The following is a 21,028-nucleotide window of genomic DNA, read 5'->3' as shown; positions in this document are numbered from 1 at the left end:
TCATGGATGATCTCTGAATGGAGCAGGATGGAGGTGGTGCATCATCCTTGCTGTTCTTGATGTCTCAGCAGCTGTTGATACTATCACCCATGTATCTTTTTTTGGGCTGATTTAGGGAGTTGGGGGTGAGTAGCACAGTTTTCTTCTGGTTTACCTCCTTCCTCCAAGGCCAGTCCCAACTGATATTAATAGGAAGTGAGAAGTCCATCTCACAGAACACCTGATTTCTGGGGTGCCACAGGGTTTGGTGCATTCTCCTGTCCTTTTTAACATCTACATGCACTGCTGGATGAGATCATCTGTCACATGAAATGAGGTATCATCAGTAAGATGATGATACCCAGCTATACTGTATATCTCCAATATACAGTACAGGTGAAGGATATCATGTTGTGGACACTTTTTTGTGATGCCTGGAAGCTGTGGGGGCCTGGGTGGGGAACAATAGACTTCAGCTGAACCATGATAAGATGGAGTGGATCTGGGCCCTTCTATATCCATGAGTTTATAATTTTTAATCTTGGATGGGGTTGTACTACCCAGACAGACCCAGTGCATAATCTGGGGGTCCTTTTGGACTCACAGCCAGGGTTAAGAGGACCTTTGCTCAGCTTCATATTATGAACCACTTATACCATTTCTGGATAGGGAGGCTCTCCAAGTTGGTCACTCATGCTCTGGTCATCTCCTGTTTGGACTATTGTCCTATATGGAAAAAGGCAAGGCTACCTAGGGGACCAGCTTTTCTTCTGTTGCCACTGCCCTGTGGAATATTCTCCTCCTGGAAGTGAGGCAGGCTCCCACTCACCTGGCTTTCCAAAAAGGAGTTAAAATATGGCTCTGCGGAGGGGTGAAATTTACTTACCTTCCTTACCAGTTTGGAAGCGCATGTGCTTCTGTGCATGCGCAGAAGGTAAAAAACACATTACTTCCTGGTTAAAACCATCAACTGATTTTTAACAGGGCTTAGTTGTTCTTGCTTCCCTCAAAAAAAAAAATTTTTTTTGAAATTTTAATTCTAACATTTTGATTTTTATATACCTACATTTTGTTATACACGGCCTAGAGGCCACCATTGAAGAGGATGAGCATTTCAGATATGTGAAACATAAATAAATAAAATAAATAAACAACAGAAAAGTAGTTGAGCAGAACTGAAGTAATAGTAAAGAAAAAGATCTAGCAGTCTTCTCCTAGTCAGTTCTAGTTAAGAATTCAAATTTGTCAAAATCCTCTGTGTGTTGCTCTTTTATTTCTTGCCTTGTAGATGTTACTGATAGTGATACATGTAGACTGGTTTATTTTCATCACTAGAAAATTAAATCAACAACACTGAAAAATTACAAATGCTCTTGTACACTACAGGTGTAAACTGTTACTTCAGAAATCACATGCACTTATAAGATCTCTCCATTCCCAATAGGAAGTGGCATATAAGCCTAAGTAAATAAAAGAAGAAACTCAACTGATGTGTGCATTGTGCTATGTGTTTAATGCCTGCTGAAATTTATAGACTGAAAATTTCACAGATACATTCAAATACTATACCTTAGAAAAATTTGGATTGTGATAAGTGACTATTGTGAATGAAATAAGGAAGTATGACTATAGCTTTATTAACAATTTCTGTCAATGGGGAAGAGTGAGCAGAGGGAGAATCATTCTAGATATCAGATTGGTAGAAGATGGGTGACCTGACATATAGATACTCTACACAAAGATCAAATAATCTCTGCCAGGAAAAAGATCTATAGAGAAGAATCTGAAATCTCTTTTCCAAGGGGAAAAAAATGAAGATCTGCAAATAACTAATGCACTTCTACCGTAACAACATCAGCAAGTAAAAAGTGCTTTCCCCCATCTGGATATAAATATTTGTTTATACCACTTCATGCTTGAACTATCTTCTACATTCTTCTCTTTGTATTTGTGTTACAAGTGTGAACATGGAGCTTCTGCTTCAATTTCATTTATCCACAGCCCCTGCCCAGACACCGTATTTAATGTTTGATTGATGCAAGCTCTTTGGCAGACAATTTCCAGCTTAAAAGTGGCTGGAAATAAACAAACAAGCATAATGCAAACCATTTACTGCATCAAGAGAATGGTATAAAAGTATGTACCACCAACAAGTTAACTTACGCACATAGAAGGATTAAAAATAGTTGCCATAAATTGCGGCAAAAATCCACTCAGACTACACAGAAGACTGAAATTAGGTATCAGAACTAGCAATGCTAAAATGAAACCTAGTATTTATATTTATTTTTTCCACCCTGCAGGATGCCAAAATGATTATATAGCCTGGCATAAAAATTATAGTATGCAGAATTATACCTTTTAAAAGCTGAAATGAAATGTAACTTTCCCTTGACGATGATTGTGGCAACTGCACAGAGGTAGATGAGGTTTCCTTGCAAAATACCACAGCAAACTGAAACTGAGAACAAAGAGCTGAAAGAAATCAAAAGCAAAGAAAGCATATATAGCTTTCACAACTGTCCATTTGGATTTAATCTTTCTCAAATGTCACTTTTACTGCAGCATTTTCTATTTTTACAGGAGATTAAATTGCATTTACTAGAAATTGCATTTAGGTTTGAAACTGTCAGTCTTTAATTATATAATTTTGGTCTGAAATGCCATTATATTCTGACAAGGTTCCTTTGTTTGCATTAGTGATTGATTTTATTGATGGAGTTAAATATTGTTTGACTGAAAGGCAAGACCTAAAGATCCCAAACAAATATATGCATGTTCATGCATGCAAGGCAATAAGAACTCTATTCTGAACAATTTAACCATTTCAATCTGCTTTCTGAAAAGCAATACCCAAATCTGACCCAACTGACTTAGAATTCTGAGAGTTGTGATCCAATGTTATCATGAGATTAAAGAAGCTCATTGGAATTAAAGACTTAATTAAATCCAGAAAATCTTCCTTGACCCTTTAAGTTTCAGTTTCTGCATAGTGAGTTAACAAAAAGAATGGACCAATTTAAATAGATTAGAGAACTGTCAATAGGCAAGGAGGTACATATTATTTTTTCTATCAATGTATTAGATGGATGGATACAAGAAGTCTAGAGCTGATGGGTGTTGATTAATATGACAATTATCTACCTGTCCTTAAACTAGAACACTAGAACTAGTCACCAGACTGAATAAAATACAGTAGAGAGAAGTTCCCTGAAGATGGGTTCTAGCACGAATCCAAAAGCTCAGAAGAGTAAACCTCTGGTTCCGGTGATCGACCTAGATTCGATCTTGCAACATTATCCTGAGACACATATATGTGCCTTCATTCGTAATAATTGTTCTCATTCAACTTAATAAAGGAAATGTTTTTCAATTATTTCAAAGAAAAAAGAATTGCAGATGAATTCTTAATAATACAAAATAATGTTCTTGAACTTATCTTAGTTCTGAAGTTACCATGTGTGAATGTGATTTCTATTTAGTTACAACCTCATCATAAATTTGAATCACTCCTGGATCCCCACACTTCAGTTAAATCTCAGACAGGATACCAGAGAAACTTCTTCCATTAGACTTTTAGTGGCATTACTAAGAATTGTGTCCTTGAAAATATTGCAGAATTTCTTCTTCCTCAGCATTGAGAAATCTTCCACCTTTTTCTCTGCCAAATTCAATGAAGTTTTGAAATATCATTTTGAACCCAGCTTCACTGCCAATCTTTCTAATCCTTGAAAGTTCACTTTATCATTTAGGACAACTCCAAAACATCAATTTCCAGGAGAGAAAAGGAGGAAGTTTTCTCCTTCTCTTTCCTTCCTAGTATTTGTCAGAAGCCCATCAAAACATTTTGCTCTGGTGCAATGCTAGAGATGTATGATAGTTTGTACATCAGAAAAAGAACTGGAAATAATTTGGTCAGTGATTGTAGCACTGCTATGATGTTTTCATTACAGACATTTACATTATATTGAAAGCAGTTTGGGAATACTTTAATAGGTAAGATCATTTTTCTTCAATAAGAGACTTTTCTTCTGAGACAGTGAGCAAGCTATCAAGTACTTGTTGCAATGCTATGTTAGACATGCAAGTGGCCACTGTCTGGATCAGGGGTCAGCAACCTGTGGCTCTGGAGCCGCATGTGGCTCCTTCACCCCTCTGCTGCGGCTCCCTGTCACTCAAAATATGCATCACAACCACCAATGTGCAACACCCACTGGCACATGATTTATTGAGCTTTTCAATCCCCGCTAGGCCAACCATGGATAAATCCAAGAAAAGAAAAGTTTCAGAAGAAAACAGAATGTAATTCAACTACATATGCTAGTTTTGTGGCCGCTCAGGAAATAGTCAGGCACGGGAAGGGTTTTGTGGCTCCCGGTGTTTTCTTTTCTGTGGGAAATGGGTCCAAATGGCTCTGAGTGTTTAAGGTTGCAGACCCCTGGTCTGGATAAAACAGACTATTTACCTAGCAAAAATGTTTGTTGCAGACTATACTTATTTTTATTATCTTTTTTTTTTTAGTATTTTGCTATTTTGTAATGAGTTGCTCCAATTTTCATTCTAAGTATTTTAATAGGTTTTTTTGAGGGGGGGGGGAGAAATTTTGTAAGACAGCAAGTATGGCAAAAGTATGAATATTTTCCCATTAAATAAGCACTTCAACTTCATGTGTATGTTTAAGAAAAACCAGTAACTAAAGATATACTTCTTCCTGCTTAACGTCTGAGTAATTTTGTTCCAAAATCCAAATCTCTGCCCCCCTCCCCCCAATTTACGGATCCAGCTTTGCCTTTCTACACATCGAATGCCAAGAACCCTGTTATGTCTCTAGCAGAGGAGCTTTAGAATGCTGGACTACTAGGAAGGCACAAGCTTTGGTGAAGGTCATTAGTGGCTCATTACTCCTCTCTGGGCTGAAGCCAAGATGCAGGAGTTTGCAAAATTACTAAACTCAGCATTTCTCTTCTGCTGGAATGACATCTACAAATAAGCTGCCCCTCTGTGCTTGATACCTGTAGCTTTCTGCAGTGAAACCAGCCAGTTACGGCATACTAGTACATACAAAAAATTCATAATGATTAATACTAATAAAATAAATAAGGGGTTTTTGCTGTATGGTGGGGAAGAGGAGGCACTTCAGTTGTTTTTTTAAGCAAGTTTTCTTCGTTCCATTTTTCCAGCACTATTAATGGTTATAGATTTTTAAAAACTGTATAAAACAATGGAATGACAAAACAGATACCTTTAAAAATGTTATATTACTACTTTCCTTCCTTGCTTTTTTTAGGAGAGTGGGACAACACTGTATTCTTCTTGCCAACAGTAGCATAAAGATAGTGACATCTGCCCCTCTCATGTGGAGAAAAAGAGAAATCAAGATTTTGTCCATACTTGCCAAGACTGACCAAAGAATACAAGTATATGGGAGGAGCAGGAAGCTAGCTGAGGAGCTTAGTGGTTCCTGAGGTTAGGACACTGGACTGACAATTGGCAAGCTCTTATTTGAGACCTGGTTGCTGCCGTGGGACGGGGTAAGCTCCTGTCACAGGCTCCAGCATCTGCCAATCCAGCAGTTTGAAAGTGGGTGACCTTTAGTAAATAGATGGATACCACTTTGGTAGGCAACTTATCAGGGACATGAAAGGAACCCACCAGGCAACAATGATGTCACTGTTCAATCATTTCAACCTGGATGCACTTCAGTGCTCCCAACATGAATGTTGTAGTAGAAAACTAGCCTTTTGTACTGTGGGGCCACATTAACTTGTGTACCTATACAACTTCTGCAGGCTTGACTTGGCCCAGCTCTAAAATTGCCTATCAGTGTTTTAGCTAAATCTAATACAGATATAAACAAAACATTCATCCAGCCTTATTATAACATGAAGTGTTCTGGCATTATTATTGGGCCAATCTTATTTGAGTCAGTCACTCTTAGCCAGGGTGGATAAAAATCAATGATTTTTTTTTTAAAAAAATAATAAAAATTGGATTTTTATATTTAAATCGGATTTTTTTAATCAAATTTATTATAATAAAATACTTTTGGAATAAAAATCTATCTAAAGATAGTTTTCTATTTAAGATACATTAATAATTTAGTTTATTCAACATGAAATGGAGCTTAGTTATGTAGCATGAGGCGGTATATTCTGCAATGTTGGGACTGTTGGTGAGTCAACAGCAGGTCAGAGGAGGAGCTGCTGCGGGACAGAGATGACAGTTGCTCTTTAAAAATTATGATTGAAATCGAGTTGATTTAAATCAAGCTTTTACTAGTGATTTAAATCGACTTGATTTATATAAAATCCACCCTGTTTTTAGCCCAACCCACCTCACAGGGTTGTTATTGGGAAAATAGGAGAAGGAAGGAGTATTGTGTATGTTTGCTGCCTTGAGTTACTTATAAATTAATAAAGGTGTATAAAAAATATAATAAATAAATAATAATAAATAATTCTTATCATGAAAATAAGCCTCGGTTTTACTTATTCCAATCCATGAAAGGTAAAAAAGGAATATCAACCAGATTTATTATACTATGATTTATATGTATAACTATTTGCTTATACTCTTCTCTTAAATGCTTGTTTCATTGCCACATAAAAGTGACTAATAATAGGATAGGTTTTATTTGCCAGATTGATAATGCAATCCTATATGTGCATACTGAGAACAGTTTTCAGTAGGGCTGAAAGACTGCATAGGAAACTAATTTAAGCAACATCTCCTATTAACTGCTGTAAATTATTGTCTTTGACCAGAGATTTCAGCTTCAGAATATAGGCTTGAGTAGTATATATTTTTGTTGGTTATCAATGATAAAGCATGCTGGTTATCTGATAAAGCATACAAATAATGCAAAAGATTTTTATTAAACCTCTACCGTTTAACAGTATAACATATGCTAAACTCTTATACTCTACAGAGGATAATAAAAATATTTTTCTTATTATGGTTAACTAAAGTCAGAAGACCATATGCCCATTTGGTGCAAGTCCCCAGACTAGAAAAAATAAAAATCTGCCCAATGTGTGAATTTGAGTTTTATATCCTGTAGAATAATATCATGAGATTATCCCAGAACCTTGGAAGATGTAGAAATATTTCACCACGGTAACGTTAAAACTGTTACAATAGTAAAATAATAGGCTTCAAAGTATTTGTAAGGAGGCATCTTAAAACAGCCGTTATCAGCTGGCATGAGTCACAGGTCAAACACAACAAAGGACAACAAAACAAAAATTGTGTGAGCAGTCAAAATATGGAACATAAATATGCATGCATGAAATAGAGCAGAGAAGAAATGACACAGGGATGAGCCAAAAACATGGATATGAAAATACCAGGCGGATAGCTAGGCACAAAGCCAAATGACAAGTCCTATGCCAAAATAAATTTTATTTTGTTAAAGAGACCAACAGGCCTGAATGGATCTCTCAGTGTATGTAACCGGTGATTCCTTTGCATTAAATAGAACCAGCAGAAAACAAGACTTGGCTCTTGATGCTGTTACCAAAGGGGCAAGCAAGCTTACAATTGCAGTTTAGTAACCCAGTCTTGAAAATTACCAAGTTACTATGCTTGAATTCTAAGCCACAGGAAAGTAATGTCCAAAGCACATGAAAGAGACTCTGATTTTATAACTACAGTACATCCGTTGATTTAGAAGAGATAATGGGGATCTAGTTTTCTATACACTTTGTCTGAGATTCTTCAGAACTTTAAATATAAACATCCTAAATACATGCTAAATTTCATTTTAGATCCAGGCTTAATATTCCACTTGTTAATTTGCCTTTAATCTTCTTGTTTCCCATTACCCACTGATATTCATAGTTGGGAAAAGAGAACACGAAGGGCAAAGGGTAGGAACAGAAGGTAGGAATGACAGGAAAGCATAGTAAGGGCAGATAGTATTGTTGACAGCATCTGATCCGCCAGATTAATGTATTTCTAAGAAGATTAACCAAATCCCAAATGCTCTGTGACAGGTCTCTCCTGTAAGCTTCTTGCTCCATCATGTAAACAAAGGCTCCCTATTAAATATATTTCCCTGAACAAAGACCCACCACAGATAGCAGGTCAAAATGTTCATCATTTCTCTATACTAATAGAAAAGCCAACATGAAAAAGTCACAGAAGGCAGAAAAACAAAGAACATAGAAAACAGAGGGAGCTTCGAATATATTAAAAATCATTATTTCATTCATTTCCTCTTTTGCTTATTTCTGCCTAGGACTATCTAAGTCTGTATGTCTCTGGAAAGGGAGGGCAAATGGGCATGTAAAACCAGAACCATCTTAGTAACATCAGTAAGCAGACTGGCCCTATATGGACATGGCCATGAATGACCTCATCAGGCTTTAGTTGTACCAAACATTCTCCACAACAACAGCTACAACCCTGTAGCAAATGAGGGGAAATACCAATAAGAAGAATCCCATTAAAATTAATGAAACCTGATTCCACAAAAAATAAAGTAATCACAGCCCTGCTGAGCCTTCCAGACCCCTTCAATGAACTTTTCTGTCAGAATATAATTAATTATAATGTAATTAAAATTATATAGATTTTCTCTCTTTGCCAGACTTGGTACTTGGTTAACAAAAAACAAAAAAACAAAAAACAACAACTCAATATTAAATTATGTAGAAGGAAGTCATTTTGGCTGTCAGTGGCTCCTATTTAGTAGCAACTCTTTTGAGCATCGTTCATTTACATCCATATAAATAGAGGTTAAAAATACGGATCTCAATAACTCATTATGGTGGGGTTTTTTTGTACCAACTTAACATTATGAACCCGGGGCATCTATTTATTTATCTTTATAATAGCTTCACGCCAACTCCTGTTTGTACAAAAATATGCAAATGTTTTTTCTCAAGTGGGACTATTAAGGCTCCAGGAAAATGACTAAACCCAATGATACTTTTAAGTATTTAGGGAAAGTTATACAAGTCCTGATTAATGGCTGAGAATCTTTACTGATCCTAGAAAGATTTATCTAATAATACACATATCTGTCTTTAAACTGCCACAAGACTCTGTTGTTTTTGCTGTAACTATTTCACCTACTACAATTTGTAGAACTGCAAAATTATGTGTGGTTGGCTGCTATATCTTTCTGGGAGGTGGGGGGGGGGCACTGAAATGATAAGTTGATTGACAACCCAAACTCCACTGAGAAAATTACTTTCTACTTTCAATGATGGGTGTCATTTAACCCTGTTTTCCCGGGTGAGATCTGAAGTAGAAGTGCCCTTTGAGTATTCTATTATTTTTAAAAAAAAAACTGTAGGGAGGAGTGTTTCATTTATATGATAAAGCATGATCTAAACCTGACTCTTGAACATAATTTACACATTCAGATGGAGAATGAAGACATCTATATTACATCAGTAGAATTTCTCTGTATATCTTTATGTTGGGTTACAGGGATCAGGGTTTTTTTCATTTCATAATACTTTAAATTCTGAACAAGAATTAAGTCAGAAACAAGTCTTGTGACAAGTCTTATTTTGATGAAATAGGTTCAAATTAAAAAGATGCCATTCCTACCATCAGATAAATTAGATAAAGTTAACCTTTTTTTTAAAAAAATAAGGACAATGTTTAAAACAGCCCAAAATGGAAAATCCCAAATATTTGAATTTAAAGTCACAGCTACCTGCAATGTGAAGACAAAAAACACAAAGCAGATAATGGAAAATGTTATGTCTTCACAAAGCCTGACTGTTCTTGTATCACACCTTCTTAAGAATAAACCTTATCCTAGACATTTACAAATATATTGTAATGATTTTCTGTGTTTTTGTTCTGTTGTACAGTGTTCCTCTTTACAATGGATATCCGGAATAAAAATTTAATGTTTTCAAAGAACTCTATTAAAAATGAAAAACAAGGAGGGAGGTCAGCTAAAGTATTCTACATAGAGTTAGTTAATATTTCAAAAGACAGATTCAATAAGGAAAAGGGAAACCTGAGCTGATATTGCCCAAGCGTACAATTTTGTTATTTGGGGACAGAGAAATGCCAGAAACAACACAAACGGGTTAATACATTAAGAAGACTAAAAAGGAGATATGGATGAATTAAAGATAAATGAATTCTTTTATTTAAAAGTATTTTAAGGTTCTGAATGTTAATTTATTATTCAATCCAGTTAAGTATAAATATAATACCCTAGATGTTGTTTAGGTTGTCTTAACTCACATTAGGCTTTTGAACATCTGACAATATTATGCATATATTCAGATCACATCATATTCATGAAAAAACTTTGAAGATATGCTTCTCTGAATAGACTCATTAAATTCTTGTAAATCTCAATGAAAGCAAATGGTATACTGTTCAAAACAGAACTGCAATAAACAATAGCATTAATAAGAGCACCTGCATCATTTATTGATGCATTTTATTCTAATTAGTACAGGTAGTCCTCAATTTACAACAGTTCATTTAATGACTATTCAAAGTTACAACAGCCCTGAAAAAAGTAAGTTATGGACATTTTTCACACTTATAACCGTTGCAGCATCCCCATGGTTTCATGATCAAACTTGGCAACTCATACAGTATATATCCGTGATAGCGAACCTTTGGCAGCATGCCAGAGATGGCATGCAGCGCCCTCTCTGATGATACACAAGCCATTGCCCCAGTTCAGCTCCGCTGCGCATGTGCATGCCATGTGCCTCCCGCCAGCCAGATGGTCTTCAGATCTCTGACGCGCATATGCAGGGGCATGTACATGCACGAGTGCACATGCAGGGGGCGTATGTGCCTGCGGGGGCAGGGTGCCTGCACGTGTGGGTGGGGTGCATGCACAGGAGTTGCAGGCGCATTGCATTTGGGGGGTTTGGGGGCATGCACGCTTTGGGCACTCGGTCAGGAAAATGTTAGCCATCACTGGTATATATATGATGGTTGCTGTCATGTGATCACTTTTTGCATCCTTCTGACAAGCAAAGTCAATGGGGAAGCCAGATTCATTTAACAACTGTGGGAAGAAAGGTCATAAAATGGGATAAAATTCATTTACAAATATGTCACTTAACAACTGAAATTTTGGGCTCAATTGTGATCATAAGTTGAGCACTACCTGTATAGCAACAGATTCTAGTCATAAGTCATGTGGTTACCAAGTATCTATAAACTATAAACACCTCATCATGTTTTGTCATATTTTTTCTTTAATCAACTTTATTAAGTTTCAAAGAGAAATAAAATACAAAATAACAAGAGAAAAAATTGTGACAAGAATTTTTTTTAAAAAATATTTCCAGCTTTTTAATAGATATAAATATACAGCATAATAGAACAACCTCTAATTCTAAATTAAAACCAAAGCACAAAAGCTTCATATAAAAATTAAGATTAAACAATCCATACAACATTAGAATTACATAACAAAATAATCTATTTCTGTTTAAATTTATATATAAAATGCACAATATTTCTGTAATCAAAACACATTTAATCATTAAACCTACAATAAAAATGTCCTTGTTATCTTTCTCAAGGAAAAATGTTCAAAGGTGATTTGTTTCCAAGTAGAAACAAAGCTAGTTAGGCATTTTCTTTCATCAAAGTAGTCAGTTTTACCATCTCTGTCAGTTCCATTAATTTCACAATTCTACTGTTCAGTTATTGGGAATTTGTGTTTCTTTCCACCTCTGTGAATGTTAGTTATACTTCTTTATTTATGCCATGTTTTTTACTATTAAACACCATAAACTGCAACTGATTTCTGAACACAATTATGGAACAATCTTTCTTCTTATGAAAGTATTCATGAATAAAAAAGGGGACAAAAGATTGTTAACAAATTTCTTTTTTCTTTTTTGTATAGTTCCCACATCCACATTCAAAAGCGAATGGGGAGGGGGAAATAGGAAAAATACAGGTAGTCCTCAACTTATGACCAGTCCCTTAATGGTTATTCATAATGATGAGAGACCCTGCAAATTTACTTACAACCAGGTTCCAAAGTTGTAATTATTATTTGTAGCAAATAATGGATTAGTTTAAAGACCAAGATGTTTGCTTAAGGACTGTGGATTCACTGAATGACCATGGTGATTTGCTTAATGAAGTTTGTAAAAACAGGTCAGTCACATGAAGATCTGCTTTACAACCATCGTGACTTAATGGGTAGGCTCCATTACAGTTTTAGGTCAAGCACTGCTTGTAATCTAAAATCTCCCTCACTCTTCAGTTCATGGAAGAGTCTGATCATGGAAGACAAAACTAGAAGGCATTTAATACAAAAATAGCAATTTATAATAGTTATAGGTATTTGTGTCGCTGTTTCAATGTTTCCCGATATAAAATTTCCTTCCAACTCTGTTAAAATATTGGAATATTTTTAATAAGCTTTTCCAAAAAGTACTTGAGCTGAGAAAAAGGGAAACAGAGAAGTCATGGGGTACCAGAAAGAAAGAAGGATTAAGATTATACTTCCCAATATGAATAGCTAGAATGCTGCAGTGGCGTAAAGTACTCACCATTATATATTTGTAACATAGCTACTAAAATTTATAATTACTACAGAAGAGCAATAAAACTACTATTTTATAGTAATTTTTCTGACTGCTTAAATATACATTCTGCAAATTTCACAGTAATCCAGTAAAGTAGCATTATCTCTATCCTATAGATCAAGTTAAGAAAAAGTTACTTCCTTAAATTTATTCAACCAACACCGCAGCAACTTTCCAAGTGAGAAGTGAGTAAATTTGACCACTTAGACCACATGTATGGCCTTATTTCAGGTCAACCTTAGTTCAAAAATCCTTAATTGACTCTACTAGTAATGATCTGTCAAGTGGCAGAAACAGAAAGAATAGCATTTCTTCTAATTTATGGCTCTAGAGTCTAGCCTATACATTGAATGTGTCAGCCCTACTTATACATGAATGCACACATTAACCTCAAATGCCATTTTTCTTAACGTTTTAATTTAAAGTTTTTTATGATTGATAAAAAGGCTTCTTACAACTTGCAGTTGACCTGTGGAATTCCTCATCCTGCCAAAAGTAATTTGCATTTTTCATATGCTTTTGATAATCTCAAAGCTATTAACACTCCATGGGAACAAATTATAATGGTCATAAACATCATTATTCATTTTTAATTTTAAGACAGCTCTTAAGAAGCCTCTTAGGGCAATGCTCCGATGAGCTAGGCATTTTAGAGATATCATAAACTCAAAAGAAACATTTCTACTTTCTCAGCCTGTTTGCTCATAGTACTGCTAGATATTTACCATCTACAACCTATGAACAGAAGACCATCCTTCTGAGATTCAGAGATTGTCTCTTCCTCAGCTCAGACGTGGTTTGCATTCTGTACACATAGTCTTCCAGAAATGACAGGGCACTTAACGATCATTCAATGTTATGATGGACACCCCAGAACTACATGCAATTTTGTTTCAAAGTTATGAAAGCTGTAATGACCCTGAAGTCATTCACTCTTACAATAGACCGCAGGGATGGTTCAGAACCCCCCACCTGTCTTCTGCCATCCTGCTCCAATTGGACGCCACAGTGCTTGAGCCTCCTCCCCATGACGGTCATTACTTGAGGCAATTCATTTAATGTTGTCCACATGTATGGCCTTATTTCAGGTCAACTTTAGTTCAAAAATCCTTAATTGACTCTACTAGTAATGATCTATCAAGTGGCAGAAACAGAAAGAATAGCATTTCTTCTAATTTATGGCTCTAGAGTCTAGCCTATACATTGAATGTGTCAGCCCTACTTATACATGAATGCACACATTAACCTCAAATGCCATTTTTCTTAACGTTTTAATTTAAAGTTTTTTATGATTGATAAAAAGGCTTCTTACAACTTGCAGTTGACCTGTGGAATTCCCCATCCTGCCAAAAGTAATTTGCATTTTTCAGATGCTCTTGATAATCTCATAGCTATTAACACTCCATGGGAACAAATTATAATGGTCATAAACATCATTATTCATTTTTAATTTTAAGACAGCTCTTAAGAAGCCTCTTAGGGCAATGCTCCGATGAGCTAGGCATTTTAGAGATATCATAAACTCAAAAGAAACATTTCTACTTTCTCAGCCTGTTTGCTCATAGTACTGCTAGATATTTACTATCTACAATCTATGAACAGAAGACCATCCTACTGAGATTCAGAGATTGTCTCTTCCTCAGCTCAGACGTGGTTTGCATTCTGTACACATAGTCTTCCAGAAATGACAGGGCACTTAACGATCATTCAATGTTATGATGGACACCCCAGAACTACATGCAATTCTGTTTCAAAGTTATGAAAGCTGTAATTACCCTGAAGTCATTCACTCTTACAATAGACTGCAGGGATGGTTCAGAACCCCCCACCTGTCTTCTGCCATCCTGTTCCAATTGGACGCCACAGTGCTTGAGCCTCCTCCCCATGACGGTCATTACTTGAGGCAATTCATTTAATGTTGTCCTGACTTTCAACCCTAATGGGCAGGCTCCATACAATTGTAACTCAAGGACTATGTGTACTTTTAAAATGAAAAACACAAACTTTCAAAAAGCCATGAATCTCTTGAAGAATCAAAACATTTCATTTAAAGGAAAATTCTACCTTTTGGAAGTCAGTCCCTAGTCTTTAAAAATTACACATATGCACAGATATGTTTATTGTTAGAATAAATATTTGGATCGATTAAATTAAGGAACCACATTTTTTAAAACAAAGATCAGTTGTATTTCAAGAATCAGTAGCTAACCTGTAGCCCCAGTCTGAAAGTTATTTTCAACCTACTCTTCAAAAAGTTTGGCATAATTTCCAGATATTTTAAAGCAGGAAATATTTTAAAACTCTATGTAAATCATCACACTTTAAAATGCTACCAAAATTTTCCAGAGTACACATACACATCTCCAAGGCTTTTGTGATTCCCACTTCCAATTTGGCCAAGCTTTGCAATCGATCTTGCAAAGCCTGCATATACAGGTAGTCCTCAACTTATGGCCAGAATTTATATTGCTAAGTGAGAATTTTTTTAAATGGAGTTTTGCCCCATTTTATGACTGTTAAGTGAATCACTGCAGTTGTTAAATTAGTAACACGGCTGTTAAATGAATCTGGCTTCCCCACTGTTTTTGCTTGTCAGAAGATCTCAAAAGGTGACCACATGAGCCAGGACACTGCAACTGTCATAAATGTGAGTCAGTTGTCAAGCATCCAAATATAAATCACATGCCCATGGGGATGCTGCAATGGTTATATATGTGAAAAATGGTCCTAAATCACTGTCTCCAGTGCTGTTGTAACTTTGGTCACTAAACGAACTATTGTAAATCGAGGACTGCCTGTAGTTTTATGTTAGTCCAATATGCTGATGATTTCCTTGTCACTGCCCCATCCCTTCCTGCTTGCTTAGATGCCTCCCTAAGGAATTACTATACTTCATTGAATCTACTCATTCCTTTAGGGTAGATTGAGACAATTAGGATGGCTTAGATAACATTACTGTCATCAAACTTTAAACTCCTTTTATATAAATGCAGCCTCACTGTCTGAGATTACAGTGACAAGGTGTTTTTTTTTTTTACAATTCATTATACTTTTAGTAAGTATGTCCAAATAAATATTCAAAAGTGACTTACTTTCTTTTTCTTTTTCATTTCTAGCTTTCATAGTTGCATGTTACTGTATCTGTAGAAACATCATTGCTTTTACTAATCTGATCTTTGTGTCTTGGAAATGTTCTTATCTTTTCATGAACTCATCTACATTTGTCTTAAGATTCCTAAGTTCTCTACTGTTTTCAGTAGAGTACTGCTTCTACTTCTTTGCAATCAGATGTGCCCTCAATATCCCTACTGGTTGACATTACTGTCGCCTTATTAATACTTACCATTAATCCACCTTCTATTTTCATTTCATAACGGACTCTGTAAAGTTTTTAATTTTGCCTTGTTTTCAAAAAAAAAAAATTGTGTTGTCTGCATATTTCAAACTGTTTAGTGTTTTGACCTCCAATTTTGATTCCTGTTCTTATAGTCCTGTCATTTATATATTTGCTGAATAATTTAAAGAGATATGTGGACAATAAGCATCCTTGTCTGACCCCTTCCTCTATTCTGAACCACTTTTGTTTTCTAAATTTAGTTCTTATAATAGCTTCTTGTTCTGTGTAAAAATTCCTTGGAAAAATAATCAAATGTTCTATTACACCCTTTATATTTAGACGCTTCAACATATAAATCGGATCACCCCAACGATGCCCTTGAAGTGATGTCCCGGTGCCTGGAGGCCGTACGGATCTGGATGGGGAGGAACAGGCTCAGGCTCAACCCATCCAAGACCGAGTGGCTGTGGTTTCCGACGTCCCGATATAGCCAGTTGACGCCATCACTGACTATTGGGGGCGAATCATTGGCCCCCACGGAGAGGGCTCGCAACTTGGGCGTCCTCCTGGATTCACGGCTGTCTTTAGAAGAGCACTTGACGGCCGTGACCGGGAGGATTTTTTATCAGGTCCGCCTGATTCGCCAGTTGCGTCCCTTTCTGGATCAGGACTCGTTACACACGGTCACTCATGCCCTCGTCACCTCCCGCCTGGACTATTGTAATGCTCTCTACATGGGGCTCCCCTTGAGGAGCACCCGGAGGCTCCAGCTGGCGCAGAGTGCGGCCGCGCGGGTGGTAATGGGAGCGACATGGTGCTCCCATGTAACACCTCTCCTGCGCGAGCTGCACTGGCTCCCGGTGGTCTTCCGGGTGCGCTTCAAGGTTTTGGTTACCACCTTTAAAGCGCTCCATGGCTTAGGGCCTGGTTATTTACGGGACCGCCTACTACCACCAATAGCCTCCCACCGGCCAGTACGCTCTCATAGAGAGGGACTCCTCTGGGTGCCGTCAGCCAAACAGTGTCGACTGGCGGCCCCTAGGGGGAGAGCCTTCTCTGTGGGGGCACCTACCATCTGGAATGAACTCCCCCCGGAGATACGGAGGATCCCGGATCTGCGCTCCTTCCGCCGTGCTGTGAAGACCTTTTTATTCCATCAAGCGGGCTTGGCCTGATCTCTTCCCTTTTTAAATATGTAAATTTTAATCTGTTTTTAAATTATTGGGGTATTTTAATTTGTCTGGGCCAAAAAGTTTAATTTGATTTTATCGGGTTTTTAAATTTTGTCTATTTATGTATTTTATTGTTGGCTGTTCACCGCCCTGAGTCCTTCGGGAGTAGGGCGGTATACAAATCAAATAAATAAAATAAAATAAATAAATAAATAAAGCATGAGTTACAAGAATCAAAAGTATTGCTTTAGTCAATGAAGAAAACATGAACCATTTCCTTGTATTTTTTTTTGCTCTATTCATTATCCATTTTATGTCTAATCCAGGGGTGCTATTCAGCAGGTTCTGGAGAACCAGTAGCGGAAATTTTGAGTAGTTGGGAGAACCAGCAAATACCATCTCTGGCTGACCGCAGAGTGAGGTGGGAATGGAAATTTTGCAATATCCTTCCCCCAGGAGTGGGGAGGGAATTGGGATTTTGCAGTATCTTTCCCCTGGAGTGGGGTGGGAATAGAGATTTTGCAGTATCCTTCCCCTGCCACGCCCACCAAGCCACACCCACAGAACCAGTAGTAAAAAAAAATTGAATTCCACCACTGGTCTAATCATAAGTTTAACTGGCTTTACTGAAATTTACCTATTCATTTGTCATTTCTCTGTATGTATTTCTATTGTTTCTTGTAAGATTTTATACCAAATTTTACTTTCATGGGAAATTAGGATTAGCATTTAATGCAGGCTTTTGTATCTTGCTTCTTGGCAATGAGTATATATGAATAATCTCCCAACTTGAATAAAATAAACTAACTCTCCCAATGCTTTTCATATGGATTGTTTTCTTTAAAAATATGTTGAAAATTACTTTGTAAGTAAATTAAATTGTAGTATTTTCTCCCTAATGCTAGGCTTTGACAAAAGTAAACTAAATGGCTAAATATTGCTAAAATCAATTACTTTCACTTACTTACTATAAATATCAATTTAAAAATTTATTGTTTACATCAGTGAATTATTTTGCTGTTATAAAAAACACTAGTATTAGTGTTATCAAAATTCAAAATGTACACAGTGGAATCACAGATGGGTATTGGATTGCAAAAAATAATAATAATAATAATCCCTGAATCTTCTCATTTTTCCTGTACATGCAGGTTAATTGTGAGTTACACTAATCTATTCCTTACTTATTTATGGACTACTAGTGGACTTTATTCTAATACAGGGAGTTGATGGATAGTAGTGGAAGAGTAATTGCTTCCTTTTACCTTAAAATTAGAGTCAGAAAAATACACTGGCATCATAACAAACAACCCCAAGTTCCAAGCAGAATTTTCAGTAAGATCTTTTTAAAAAAAATAATCATTGCTAAGCAAGTTTTTTTCTTTTTCTTTTTGCTTAATTGCTAAACAGTACTAATCTTTGGAATATGCTAATACTGTAAAAAATGTGTCACGTAACCTGTAATTTGAATCTCCAAACAGATTTGGAGAAACTAGGAAAGAGATAGCATTTGGCCTCCAGATCTAATCATCTGGAACATAGGTAGGAGGAAACTAAAATTCTCCCTTGGCAATTATTTTCAAATCCCTCCAAAGATATCTGGCTACTTATAGTCTTTCTTTTATAATTAAAATGCTTCCCCACAATGAAGACATATATATTTTTAAAGAAAAAGAAGTAGTATGAATTTTGAAATAAGAGTCTATAGAATATGTTGGCTCTCTTAAATTAAGAAAATATTATGAAATCTAACAATGAAACGAAGAAAAATCCAGACAATTATATTCAGAGCACCTAAAAAAGAAAATGGTTATCTCTTCTTTTGACCTTTTCGAACTAAGCATATGTATATGAATCCATTCAATTTCTAATTTATACATTTAAATTTCTAATTTATACATTTAAAAACTTATATTGGTCAGTTTACCCCTAATTTCTAATTTACACATTTATAAACGTAACTCAGTAACTCCCTCCATTGCTCACAAAATCAAGTCAAATCTGACTAGATGTTGTTATATGTTCTCATACTCCATGTCAGGCTGAATTAATTCAGAGGAAGTAAATTCTTTCAAAATAATGTTTATGCTCTCAAGCCTAATCACTAAGCTATTAATGAGAAAAAAAATACAGAAAAGCAGAGCACATATGACCTCACCCACAGGAGAGAAACGTTTTTTTCCCAAAAAGTATAAAGCAAAAAGAAAACCAAGAAAAACTATTCTCTTCCAATTGAAAATTCCTGCTGAAGTTACCAGTTTGTGTTGGTATGCTAAATGAATCAATTGTTCACTACAGGGCATTTTTTTGCCAGAAAATGGAAGTAAATCCTGTTTTCTGAAAAAAAATGTAAATCACAATGGGATGACCATAGGATGCTGCAAACAGCTGTAAATGCAGGCTGGTTGCCGAATGCCCAAAATATATGACCACAGTGATAAGCAAACGTCAGAACTGGGTCATCAGTCCCTTTTTCAAGGTCTAATGTAGTTTCAAACAGTCACTAAGCAAGCAGCTATAAGTTGCAAGAGGACTATCTCTATTGTCTATGGGTAGCGCTGGCATCTAGTCACATGATCAATAAGCCCTCTGCTAACTTTATAGACACTAGTGAGATAGTCTGTGACCAATTAAAGAGGAGGAGGATTACAATATAGGAGGATTACAATTATGCAAGCATCCTAACTTTTTAAAAGAGCGTTATATATCTTCTAAAGCCCATATACATAAAGTAACAGAAAAGGTGGCCAAAACCACAGTGATTACAAAAACATCTATGCTTACAATATTACTGTGGGGTCCTTGGTGCTCGCTTAGCCTGGTTGTTTTTTTTGCATACATTTCATTACCAAACTAGGGATCATGATCAGCACTAGGAGGGAGTGGGGTTTGCTCTCATTTTATATATTAGTGGCTTGCCCTGTCAGTGGTGGTACTTGGCCTTGGTGATTCCTTGTTTGGCTGTTTTTTTTACTGTTATCTTGTCTGAATTGGTACTTCCTTGATTGGGTTAGTATCTGCTTCTTGATTGTTGTCTAATGTTAATCTTAGTGTTATTCTCTGATCACCTGGTTGTTGATTGCTAGTGAGGAAGTATTTTGGGCTTTTTGTTTCCTTTTTGGTTATTTGATTGTCTCTTTTGAATATATAGATGTTGTTTATCTCTATGTACCTGTTTAAATCTTTTGGTATTATCACCTGGTTGCATTTTAGCATTTAATGACTATATGCCTTCACAATTTAAGAATATTATATTATGGCTTGTTCTTGCTTACGTGCAACTGACAAATAGGATGGCAAATTTTAATTTTAACATAGATTTATTATTTTTTAATTCTAGAATGTTTAACTAGATACCCCTTGAGTATTTTTAATCTACTAGTCTTTGACTGTAACAAACATTTGTTGTCTATGTGCCTGTTGACGGCTGAATTGTCTGAATTCCAGGCTTCTCGCATTTTTGGACTTGCCTACTCTCTATAAACTGCAGATACACTAAATAATAGTGAACGAGAGATAATGAAATATTCCTCTGGTGTTGCACATTTAACTTTTGCCCTCCAAAAAAGATTAATTTTTACCTTTCATGATGGTTTATCTCAATACATACAGAGCACAAGTTGTACCACTTCTGTGGCAATGCATGACTATTAAGCCGTGGTGGCACAGTGGTTAGAGTGCAGTACTGCAGGCTACTTCTGCTGACTGACTGCTGCCTGTAGTTTGGCAGTTCGAGTCTCATCGTCTCAAGGTTGACTCAGCCTTCCATCCTTCTGAGGTTGATAAAATGAGGACCCAGATTATTGAGAAAAATATGCAGATTCTGTAAACTGCTTAGAGAGGGCTGTAAAGCACTGTGAAGTGGTATATAAGTCTAAGTGCTATTGCTATTTTTTTTCCTTAATGAAACTTTTCTGGAAAGGAAAATAGTGGACAATGTAGTAATAAAATATAGAAGGGTCACAAATAGAGGACAAAATTGTCTCAATTATTAA

The 21,028-nt window shown here is 36.2% G+C and overlaps 1 protein-coding gene across 3 annotated transcripts in view; it reads right to left on the bottom strand.

Annotated features, from left to right (window-relative positions):
- Nucleotides 1-21,028, bottom strand: part of IGSF11 (immunoglobulin superfamily member 11) — a 212,474-nt gene that overhangs the window by 40,588 nt on the left and 150,858 nt on the right. Inside the window, exon 1 of one of the 3 annotated variants that reach the window (XM_060686282.2) lies at nt 2,338-2,448. The exons of the other annotated variants lie outside the window; for them this stretch is intronic. The gene's annotated coding sequence lies outside the window, so the exon portion shown is untranslated. Of the gene's footprint in view, nt 1-2,337; nt 2,449-21,028 lie in introns of those variants that run through there. 3 annotated transcript variants of the gene reach the window in all.

The sequence above is a fragment of the Pantherophis guttatus genome, chromosome 5, assembly GCF_059756535.1.
Source record: "Pantherophis guttatus breed Tessera chromosome 5, ASM5975653v1, whole genome shotgun sequence".
In the NCBI taxonomy this organism is placed as follows: Eukaryota; Metazoa; Chordata; class Lepidosauria; order Squamata; family Colubridae; genus Pantherophis; species Pantherophis guttatus.
This window is presented reverse-complemented; position numbering and strand designations above follow the sequence as displayed.